This window comes from Odocoileus virginianus, chromosome 8, assembly GCF_023699985.2.
Source record: "Odocoileus virginianus isolate 20LAN1187 ecotype Illinois chromosome 8, Ovbor_1.2, whole genome shotgun sequence".
NCBI lineage: Eukaryota > Metazoa > Chordata > Mammalia > Artiodactyla > Cervidae > Odocoileus > Odocoileus virginianus.
Window position 1 is genome coordinate 59,378,191 of NC_069681.1, and position 10,912 is coordinate 59,389,102.

A 10,912-nucleotide genomic window follows, 5' to 3' on the forward strand; every position below is an offset into this window, starting at 1 on the left:
AAGATGAGATGGTTAGATAGCATCACTAACTCAATGGACATGAGTTTGAGCAAACTTCGGGAGATAGTGAAGGACAAGGGAGCCTGGTATGCTGCAATCCATGGGGTAGCAGAGTTGGACATGACTTAGCAACTGAACAAAAAATTGGCTTTTTTAAAGAATATTTATTTATGTATTTCTTTAACCAGCTGAACCAGGTCTTAGTTGTGACAGGCAAACTCTTAGTTGAGGCATGTGGGATCTAGTTCCCTGACCAGGGATTGAACTTGGGCCCACTGCATTGGGAGTGCATAGTCTTAACCACTGGACCACCAGGGAAGTCCTGGCTTTTTGTTGTTGTTGTTGTTCTACTGGGTGCTCATTGCTGCACACAGACTTTGTGGCTAGTTGGTGGGGTGGTGGGGAGGGTCACTCTTCTTGCAGTGCGTGGGCTCCTTATTGCAGTGGGTTCTCTTGCAGAACACAGGCTGTAGGCTCATGGGCTTCAGCTTGGATGCTCAGTAATTGCGGCTCATGGGCCCTAGAGCACTGGCTCAGTCATTGTGGCACGTGAGGCTTAGTTCCTCTGCAACATGTGGGAATTTCCCAGACCAGAGGTCAGACTCATGACCCCTGCATCGGCAGGCAGATTCTCAACCACTAGACCATCAGGGAAGCTTCTAAATTGACTTTTCAGTTCTATCTCTTGGTATTTTCTCACTGGTTACTCAACGATTATAGTATATATCTTAAACTTTTCGCGATCTAGAGTTAATGTTGTACTAGTTCATATAAAATGCAGAAACCTTGCAACCATATTAAGTCCATTTACCACCTCCCGGCTTTTCCTATAGCTGTCAAATATTTTACATCTATGTTCACATATGTTACATCTAGCCCCACAAGACCATGTGATCATTTTTGCCTTAAATATTTATAACACATAAAAAAATTAGCAAGAAAAAAATAACATTTTTTAAGAGCTTTAAATATTTTTGTTGTTTTGATTTTGTCTCTTTTGCATTTTCCTTCCAGCTTTATTGCTATACAATTGGCACACAGCACTGTATGAGTTTAAGGGGTACAGATAATGATTTGACTTTCATACATCATGAAATGATGATCATAATAAGATTAGTGAACATACATCATATCATACAGACACTTTGTTGTTGTTCAGTCACTAAGTCATGTCCAACTCTTTACTTCTCCGTGGACTGCACCATACCAGTCTCCCCTGTCCTTCACTACCTCCTGGAGTTTGCTCAAACTCATGTCCATTGAGTTAGTGATGCCATCCAACCATCTCACCCTCTGTCACCCCCTTCTCCTCCTGCCTTCAATCTTTCCCAGCATCAATCTTTTCCAATGAGTTTGCTCTTCACATCAGGTGGCCAGAGTATTGGAGCTCCAGCTTCAGCATCAGTCCTTCCAATGAATATTCCAGATTATTTCCTTTAGGATTGACTGGTTTGATCTCCTTGCAGTCCAGGGGATTCTCAAGAGTCTTTTCCAGCACCACAATTGAAAACATCAGTTCTTCAGTGATCAGCCTTCTTTATGGTCCAACTATCACATCCATACATGACTACTGGAAAAACCACAGCTTTGACTATACGGACATTTGTCAGCAAAGTGACGTCTCTGCTTTTGAACATGCTTTCTAGGTTTGCCATAGCTTCCCTTCCAAGGAGCAGGTCTCTTTTAATTTCATGGCTACAGTCACCATCCACCATGGTTTTCCCTACTTTTTTCAACTTAAGCCTGAATTTTGCAACAAGGAGTTCATGACCTTAGCCACAGTCAGCTTCAGTTCTTGTTTTTGCTGACCGTATAGAGTTTCTCCATTTTCAGCCGCAAAGAAACATAATCAATATGACTTTGGTATTGACCATCTTGTGATGCCTATGTGTTGAATCATCTCTTGGGTTGTTAGAAAAGGATGTTTGCTGTGACCAGCATGTTCTCTTGACAAAACTCATTAGCCTTTGCCCTGCTTCACTTTGTACTCCAAGGCCAAACTTGCCTGTTATTCTGATCTCTTGACTTCCTATTTTTGTATCCAAGCTCCCTATGGTGAAAAGGACATATTTTTTTTTGGTGTTAGTTCCAGAAGGCTTTGTAGGTCTTCATAGAACTGATGAACTTCTTCATTGATTCTTCAGCTTCTTCAACCATTCTTCACAATGGTTGAGGCATAGACTCGGATTACTGTCATGTTGAATGATTTGCCTTCGAAACGAACCAAGATCATTCTGTCATTTTTGAGATTGCACGCAAGTACTGCATTTCAGGCTCTTTTCTTCTAAAGGATTCTTGCCAATGGTAGTCAATATAATATGACTAAATTTACCCATTCCCAACCACCTTAGTTCACTGATTCCTAGTATGTCGATACTCAATATTTCCATTCCCTGCTTGACCACATCCAATTTGCCTTGATTCAAGGACCTAACATTCCAGATTCCTATGCAATATTGCTGCTTACAGCACTGAACTTTACTTTCACCACCAGACACATCCATAACTGATCAACATTTCCACTTTAGCCCAGTCTCTTCATTCTTTCTGGAGCTGTTAGTAATTGCCCTCCACTCTTCCCTAGTAGCATATTAGATACCTTCTGACCTTGGGGCTCATCTTCCCGTGTCATATATTTTTTCCTTTTCATACTGTTCATGGGGTTCTCAAGGAAAGAATACTGGAGTGGGTTGTCATTTTCTTCTCCAGTAGACCACATTTTGTCAGAATTCTTCACTATGGCCCATCCGTGTTGGGTGGCCCCATATGGCATGAGTTAATAGCTTCATTGAATTATGCAAGCCCCTTTGCCACGACAAAGCTGTGATCCATGAAGGGGATAGACACATTAAAGAAATTTTAAAAATATTTTTTCCCTATGATAAGAATTCAAGATTTACTCTCTTAACAGCTTTCATAACAGCTTTCATATATATATAATATACAGCAGTGTTATTTATCATGCTGACACCCTTAGTACTTATTTATTTTATTACTTCTAATTATAAGATAACTTTTGATCACCTTTATCCAATTTCTGCCCCACTCCCCCACCCTGCCCCACTCAATATCTCTAATTTTCTTGAAGAAAAATTGTCTTAGTAAGTTGCCTGGAAGATCTAAGCACTTTGTATCTAATATATCATAATATGAGCTCTTCTCATTAGCCTCAAGTAACTGGCTTTATTTTTAGTTTTTTAGACAGTTTATCTGATGTCATTCCAAGATTATAAGCAGTTTAAAGAAAACAAAACAAAACATTAAACAAAGTATTTCTACCTGTTTCACTTTTGGCCAAAACATTAGCATTGCTGGTAATTTCATAACAATCACGTGGTCAGGGGAAGACATAACACATCTTTCAACAAATAAATATCTCACATTCTGATGGGAAGGCTTAAGGCAAAAAGATCAGCCTTGAAGTTCTATTGGCAATTTCTATTTTTTAATAATCTCCTTTTTCGGCAGATATTTTTACAGTCATAACTTTTTTTCCAAGGAGTAAGCACCTTTTAATTTCATGGCTGTAGTCACCATCTGCAGGGATTTTGGAGCCCCAAAAAAGTAAAGTTCGCCACTGTTTCCACTGTTTCCCCACCTATTTGCCACGAAGTGATGGGACTAGATGTCATGATCTTAGTTTTCTGAATGTTGAGTTTTTTTTTTTTCCATTTATTTTTATTAGTTGGAGGCTAATTACATCATTACAGTAGTTTTTGTCATATGAATGTTGAGTTTTAAGCCAACTTTTTCATTTTCCTCTTTCACTTTCATCAAGAGGCTCTTGAGTTCTTCTTCACTTTCTTCCATGAGGATGGTGTCATCTGCATATCTGAGGTTACTGCTATTTCTCCTGGCAATCTTGATTCCAGCTTGTGCTTCCTCCAGACCAGCATTTCTCATGATGTACTCTGCATATAAGTTAAATAAGCAAGATGATAATATACAGCCTTGATGTACTCCTTTTCCTATTTGGAACCAGTATGTTATTCCACGTCCAGTTCTAACTGTTGCTTCCTGACCTGCATACAGATTTCTCAAGAGGCAGGTCAGGTGGTCTGGTATTCTCATCTCTTTCAGAATTTTCCACAGTTTATTGTGATCCACACAGTCAAAGGCTTTGGCATAGTCAATAAAGCAGAAATAGATGTTTTTCTGGAACTTTCTTGCTTTTTTGATGATCCAACAGATGTTAACAATTTGATCTCTGGTTCTGCTCCCTTTTCTTTTTTTTTTTTTTTCCCCATTTATTTTTATTAGTTGGAGGCTAATTACTTTACATCATTGCAGTGGTTTTTGTCATACATTGAAATGAATTAGCCATGGATTTACATGTATTCCCCATCCCAGTCCCCCCTCCCACCTCCCTCTCCACCCGATCCCTCTGGGTCTTCCCAGTGCACCAGGCCCGTCTGCTCCCTTTTCTAAAACCAGCTTGAACATCTGGAAGTTCCCAGTTCACATATTGTTGAAGACTGGCTTGGAGAATTTTGAGCATTACTTTACTATTGTGTGAGATGAGTGCAATTGTGTGGTAGTTTGAATATCCTTTGGCATTCCTTTCTTTGGGATTGGAATGAAAACTGACCTTTTCCAGTCTTGTGGTCACTGCTCAGTTTTCCAAATTTGCTGGCATATTGAATGCAGCACTTTCACAGCATCATCTTTCAGGATTTGAAATAGCTCAACTGGAATTCCATCACCTCCACTGTTTTGTTTGCAGTGATGCTCCCTAAGGCTCACTTGACTTCACATTCCAGGATGTCTGGCTCTAGGTGAGTGATCACACCATCGTGTTTATCTGGGTCATGAAGATCTTTTTTGTACAGTTCTTCTGTGTATTCTTGCCACCTCTTCTTAATTTCTTCTGCTTCTGTTAGGTCCATACCATTTCTGTCCCTTATTGTGCCCATCTTTGCATGAAATGTTCCCTTGGTATCTCTAATTTTCTTGAGGAGATCTCTAGTCTTTCCCATTCTGTTGTCTTCCTCAATTTCTTTGCACTGATCACTGAGGAAGGCTTTCTTATCTCTCCTTGCTCTTCTTTGGAACTCTGCATTCAAATGGGAATATCTTTCCTTTTTTCCTTTCCTTTTCACTTCTCTTCTTTTCACAGCTATTTGTAAGGCCTCCTCAGATAGCCATTTTGCTTTTTTGCATTTCTTCTTCTTGGGGATGGTCTTGATCCCTATCTCCTGTGCAATGTCATGAACCTCCATCCATAGTTCATCAGGCTCTCTTGTCTGTCAGATCTAGTCCCTTAAATCTATTTCTCACTGCCACTGTATAATCATAAGGGATTTGATTCAGGTCATACCTGAATGGTCTAGTGGTTTTCCCTACTTTCCTCAATTTGGCAATAAGAAGTTCATGATCTGAGCCTCAGTCAGCTCCTGGTCTAATTTTTGCTGACTGAATAGAGCTTCTCCATCTTTGGCTGCAAAGAATATAATCAATCTGATTCAGTGTTGACCATCTGGTGATGTCCATGTGCAGAGTCTTCTCTTGTGTTGTTGGAAGAGGGTGTTTGCTATGACCAGTGAGTTCTCTTGGCAAAACTCGATTAGCCTTTGCCCTGCTTCATTCCGTACTCCAAGGCAAGATTTGCCTGTTACTCCAGGTGTTTCTTGACTTCCTACTTTTGCATTCCAGTCCCCTATAATGAAAAGGACATCTTTTTGGGGTCATCTTTTTTGCCTATCTTACATGGTGGAAAGGAAATGCAACCCACTCCAGTATTCCTGCTTAGAGAATCCCAAGGACAGACAAAGCTGGCAGTTGTGGTTTGTGGGGTCGCAAATTGTCAGACATGACTGAGTGCACACCAAGTACCTCAAATATCTTAACATAGTGTTTTATTTTTCCTCCAAGTTGCTCTTCTCTGCTTTATCTCTTTCACATTAAATGGTTTCCTCAGATATCTGGTAATTCTTGGTTGTTTATTAATAGTGAGGGAGCAAATGATCTGGTTGGGCCATATTGTTGGAGAACTTGGGAATTTCAGTACATCTAGATCGTTCTTCCTGGGCTGGAATACTTTTCCAGCCTTCTGCCTGGAGGATAAAGGCTTGACTCCAGTATTCTAGCAATCAAATAAGGAATGGGTTCCAGCAACAAACATGCATGCTTATTTAATTCTCCTACTTTCTATTTGGCACTTCTCCCCTCAACTGGACCTCATTTAGAGACCCTCTGTCTTTACCCTCTCCAGAGAATTCTCCAGAGAATAAGCAGATAAATCTCCATTCCTCAGTGTGGCCTCCCTGGTTATTTCCTATTCACAGTGTTGATGATATAGCAGGAGTGGGGGGAGGGGAAGAAATGAGCTAGGTAATTAACAACTTCTTAGACAAACTTTTAACAAGTGCATATTGGCTCTACTTTAGAACTATTTGAGACTACAAATTCCTGAGATCTTTTGGGATTTTTGTGGGGATTAGAATTAGGTTTGTTCCTAGTTTTCTCCACCACTACTTTAGGATTTAGCTTTTTCAGTTCTGCTCAGCTTGTTGCCTCATCTATCTAGCTTTCCCCAGCAATCACAAGCTTGTTGGTATTTCTGTTTTCCTTTTTTACTCATAGGGTTATTCCTTAAAGGAAAAAAAACTCTCCACTTTAGCGGGTTTTTTAAGGAAGCTGCAAAATTAGATGTGTGTAATCTACCATTTGTTTTTCCTAGAAGTCTGTATAGTGTCTTAGTTTCCTGTTCAAATGCTTTCATATATACATCATTCAAATGTCTTTGTATGCCAAATAGAATTAAGTTTTTACATTTATGTTCAAGAATATTACCATTCCTATCACCCCAAATGCTTTCATGGGGTGGTAATCACTAAAAGTGGTAAGTAAAGTAGATTGCTGGTTTACAAAGAAAAAAGGACATTCTGAGTTTTCCTGTAGCAAACTCTTCTAATTATACACAGCTCTCATGTAATTTATTATGCTTCTTTTTGCCTTAATAATCATTTTTATATAAATATTAAATATAAATAATTGCCAGGTTTTGTCACTGATAACTCTGGTATGAGTAAAAAGGGTTGGGGGGGGGGGGGGAGTGTCTCCTATTGATTACTTTGAGACTACAGTAAAGAATCTAACCAAAGATGGGATTTGGTTAACTTCAAAGTAGAGACCAGATTTAGTAATGGAGAATAAAGCTCTGTTTTGTTATGTTACAGTCCATGAGTTAATCCAAAAAGCTCTGGTGGGCTTAGCTGCAGATAGGAAAAGGAATCTAGCTAGATTTTGAAGAAATTTTTATGTAGGCAGGCAAGTCATGCTTATCTAAGGATTCTCTAATTGGATACCATGAAGTGATGCGTTTAACACAAGATGCAGTGAAAGAATGAAATAACATAATGAACAAAACAGAAAACGAGGTAACTTGGGCAGGGGGTGGTGGAAGGGAGAATGACAAGTAACTGAAGATGGTTAAAACTCAGAGCGTTACTAACTTGATGTCAAATCACATCATTATGTTCTGGCTAACTGGAATCTTGCGTCTTAATCAATTTTCATCTAGTTGGGGTAGTTTGTTTATCAAGAGACTGGTCAGAGTATATTTGAATGCAGCTATTTATTTAGTGGATATGCTAATGATCGAAATTAAACTGTCTGCAGCTTTGAAAGTGTGTTAAGACACTAAAATAATTCTCCCTTTGAAAATTCACTCACAATGTTTGAAAATTCACAAGGCATTACCTGTTTGCCCACCTTGTAATCAGTTTCAGTCACACATCTCATCAAGAATCCAGCACCAACACTGCATCAACAGGGCAACGTGAAGAGGAAATCTGTTGAACATCAGACAGATTCAAGCCCTTCAGGGCTTAAACCAATTCACACAGCATTGTAAAACTATTTTTGACATCTGCTTTATCAATCACTAAGAGCAGGAAAACAAAAGCAATCTGAGAAGTGGTGTTTCTTCCAAGGAGTTGACAATCTGAGGAGAAAAAACATACACAAAAGAAGTTGGAAAATATTCAAATGCTGAAGCGTCATCATGTCTCCAAATGCAAAAGAGGTTCCACTGAGTCTGACCAAGAAAGACAGCATCTGAACTGAGCTCTAGTACACAAGCATGTGAACAGGTAGCTGGCAAGAGAAGAGAAAGGGCAGCTTTTTACATAAGGGAGAAACAGAGACTAAAGAAAGGCAGAGAGGGACTTCCCCAGTGGCCCAGTGGTTAAAACTGCGTGCTTCCAATGAACACGCGCAGAACTAAGATCCCAGATGCTGCCTGGTCCAAAAAAAAAAAAGAGACTAGAAACAGTTGTAATCTGTAATCTGGAGTAAATTGGTACTGAAGCGTGAGGAAGCTGAATATAGTTAAGTGCTGGAACCAAAGCAAGCAGAACATTTCTACACATAGGAAAACTTAATTCTTACAATTATCAACTGAATACTTATCCATCTCTGATGCATCATTAGACATCTCTGTCTTTGCTTCAGAAACCTGGTAGCCTCACTTTCTATCTCAATTTCTAGAAATAAATTTAAGCCAAAGAAATTATGTTTTTCACCCATGAAATAATGAGGTTCCGGCTGGAGAATGAACACGCCCTCTTCTTTAGCTAGCTGTGTTGAGTGACAGGGAGAATGAGGGGTCCAGTAATGAGGAAGGCTGAATAAACTTACAATGCCAAATTATGTTAACTGCAATTTTACCTTATTTTCCTCATCAGAGATTTTTCCACTTCTTGAAAATATATGATAGTGATACTGAATTCTTCTCCTTCACTCCAAACTTTATCCTAAACTTTCACTCTAACTTTTGCTCGAAACTTTATTCTAGAAGTTTGACTTATTGCAAAGATAATACAGAATTCTTATATACCCCACTCTTAGCTTCCTCTATTTCATACTTTATTCAAATTGCCTCAGTTTTCCCCCATGTCCTTTCTCTGTTTCAGAATCCCATTTTGTTTTTGTTTCATTTAGGTTTCTCTTGGCTGTGACAGCTTCTCAGTTTTCCTGTTTTCAAGACCTTAAGTTTTGACTACTGGTTGGATAGTTTGCAATATCCCTCGACTGCGATGTCCAATGTCTTTCTCACGCTTACACAGGACTTACGTGTTTTAAGAGGAAGACCACAGAGGCAAAGTCTCATTTTCATCACATCAAATCAAGGGTATATACTATGAGAACATGACTTATCTGTTGACAAGGACCTTGATCAGAAGCTGAGTGTCTGGCAGGTTTTTGTAACTGTAAAGTGACCCTCTCTTCCCTCTTGGCTATATTGTACTCTTTGGAATAAAGTCACTTTATGCAGCCTGAACTGCATAAAGTAGGGCATTAAATTCTACCAGAGACTGGATCTACAAAAACTGGAGATCTTCTGCAGATCTCTAATTTTTTCAATCATTTTTCAGTTATATTAGCATGGACTCAGGGGTATATACTAGTAAAAAACAGGATTGGTTACAAGTCAATCATGTTTTATATTGTTGCTCTGACATTCCCACATCACTGTGGGAATTATGATTGCTTACAGTCTGATGTTGTAGGATACACCAGGCTTATTTTGTATGTCCACTCCCAGAATCAGCCATGTCTCCAAGGAGCCCCAGTTCTTTTCACTGGAGGTGGCACTAGAAGCCAAGGTGAGGCTCCCAGGTGTATTGTTACTAGTGGTTAAAATCGACTTTGTTCAAAAAGGAAAAAAAAAGTTAAAAACCCTATTCTTGTTTTACCTCTGACAATACAACTAGGATATACAAGGAATTCTCTAACAGTCCAGTGGTTAGAACTCAGCTCTTCAACTGCTGGGGCCTGAGTTCAACCCCTGGTCAGGCAACTAAGCTCCCACAAGCCAAGAGGCACAATCAAAAAAAATTTTTTTAAACTAGGATATTCAAGTTACCTCCAGTGTCTACAAGTAATGATCTTGAAAACACAAAATCAGTAATGTATCTGTGTACTGACCAGAATAGGGGAAAAGAAATCAACATTCATGAAGCATGCTCCCCTTTATACTTTTGATATTGTAAAAACAAATTCCTCTCTTCCATGTTAAACAAAGGTAGATGCTGGTTCAAAGTGGGAATTACTTTTTTATTAACTGTCTGCATTAAACAGACCCTTTTAAATAGTTACGAGAGAGGAATTTGCTCACTGTTTTTGCTATGGGAGGGGAAGAAGGCACAACATGAATCTTTTAGGCACTTTTTATTTTCAAAAAAAAATTGTCGTTTATATATATAAACATTTCATTCTCTCAAAAAATTCTACAACTATACAGCTGTTTGCTCCATTATTTGCATAGGAAATGACCACAATACAAAAATAAGAGGGAAAAAGAAGCAAAACAGCAACCAATTTATGCTTTTCCTGTAAGTATGTTTCCACGTATAAACATTTTGAAGCCTCTTACAAAATATTTACACCATTTGTCATCTATGTACACGTTTTTAAGAGAAACTTTTCTAACAAACAAAACTATAATTTATCGTTATGAAAATTTTCTAAAAAAATTTACTATATTACCACAAAATAAATAAAGATAAACAATATTTTAAAAACAAAATTAAATTTTCATTTCAATTAAGACCCCTTTTGGCATTTTGCTTATTTATTCTGCCCTTTGGTTAACAGCATCAGTGTCACATTACTATTTTATATTGCATATATGTAGCACTTACTTCCTTAAGTTTTCAACATGTCATTTATAATTAAAGGCAGACACTGAGTCAGTGTTAACAATAGATTAACTAAACTGCACTGTAATTTAGGTAAAATTACTGTGTCTCACTGTATATTACATGCAAAGTCCACATAAATTGGCATTTAACCAATTGTACTGCACAAGCAAACATCTCAGTATATGAAAACTGCATCATTAATTCAACGTTTCCGTATATGAAAACTGTATCATAAATTCAACATTCCCAAGTGAAAACTACATATG

At 38.4% G+C, this 10,912-nt stretch overlaps 1 non-coding gene across 1 annotated transcript; it reads right to left on the minus strand.

The window, feature by feature from the left end:
• Positions 1 to 245: 245 nt before the first annotated feature.
• Positions 246 to 318, minus strand: TRNAG-CCC (transfer RNA glycine (anticodon CCC)). Its single transcript has one exon. It is a non-coding gene; the product is annotated as a tRNA-Gly (tRNA).
• Between the last annotated feature and the right edge of the window lie 10,594 nt (positions 319 to 10,912).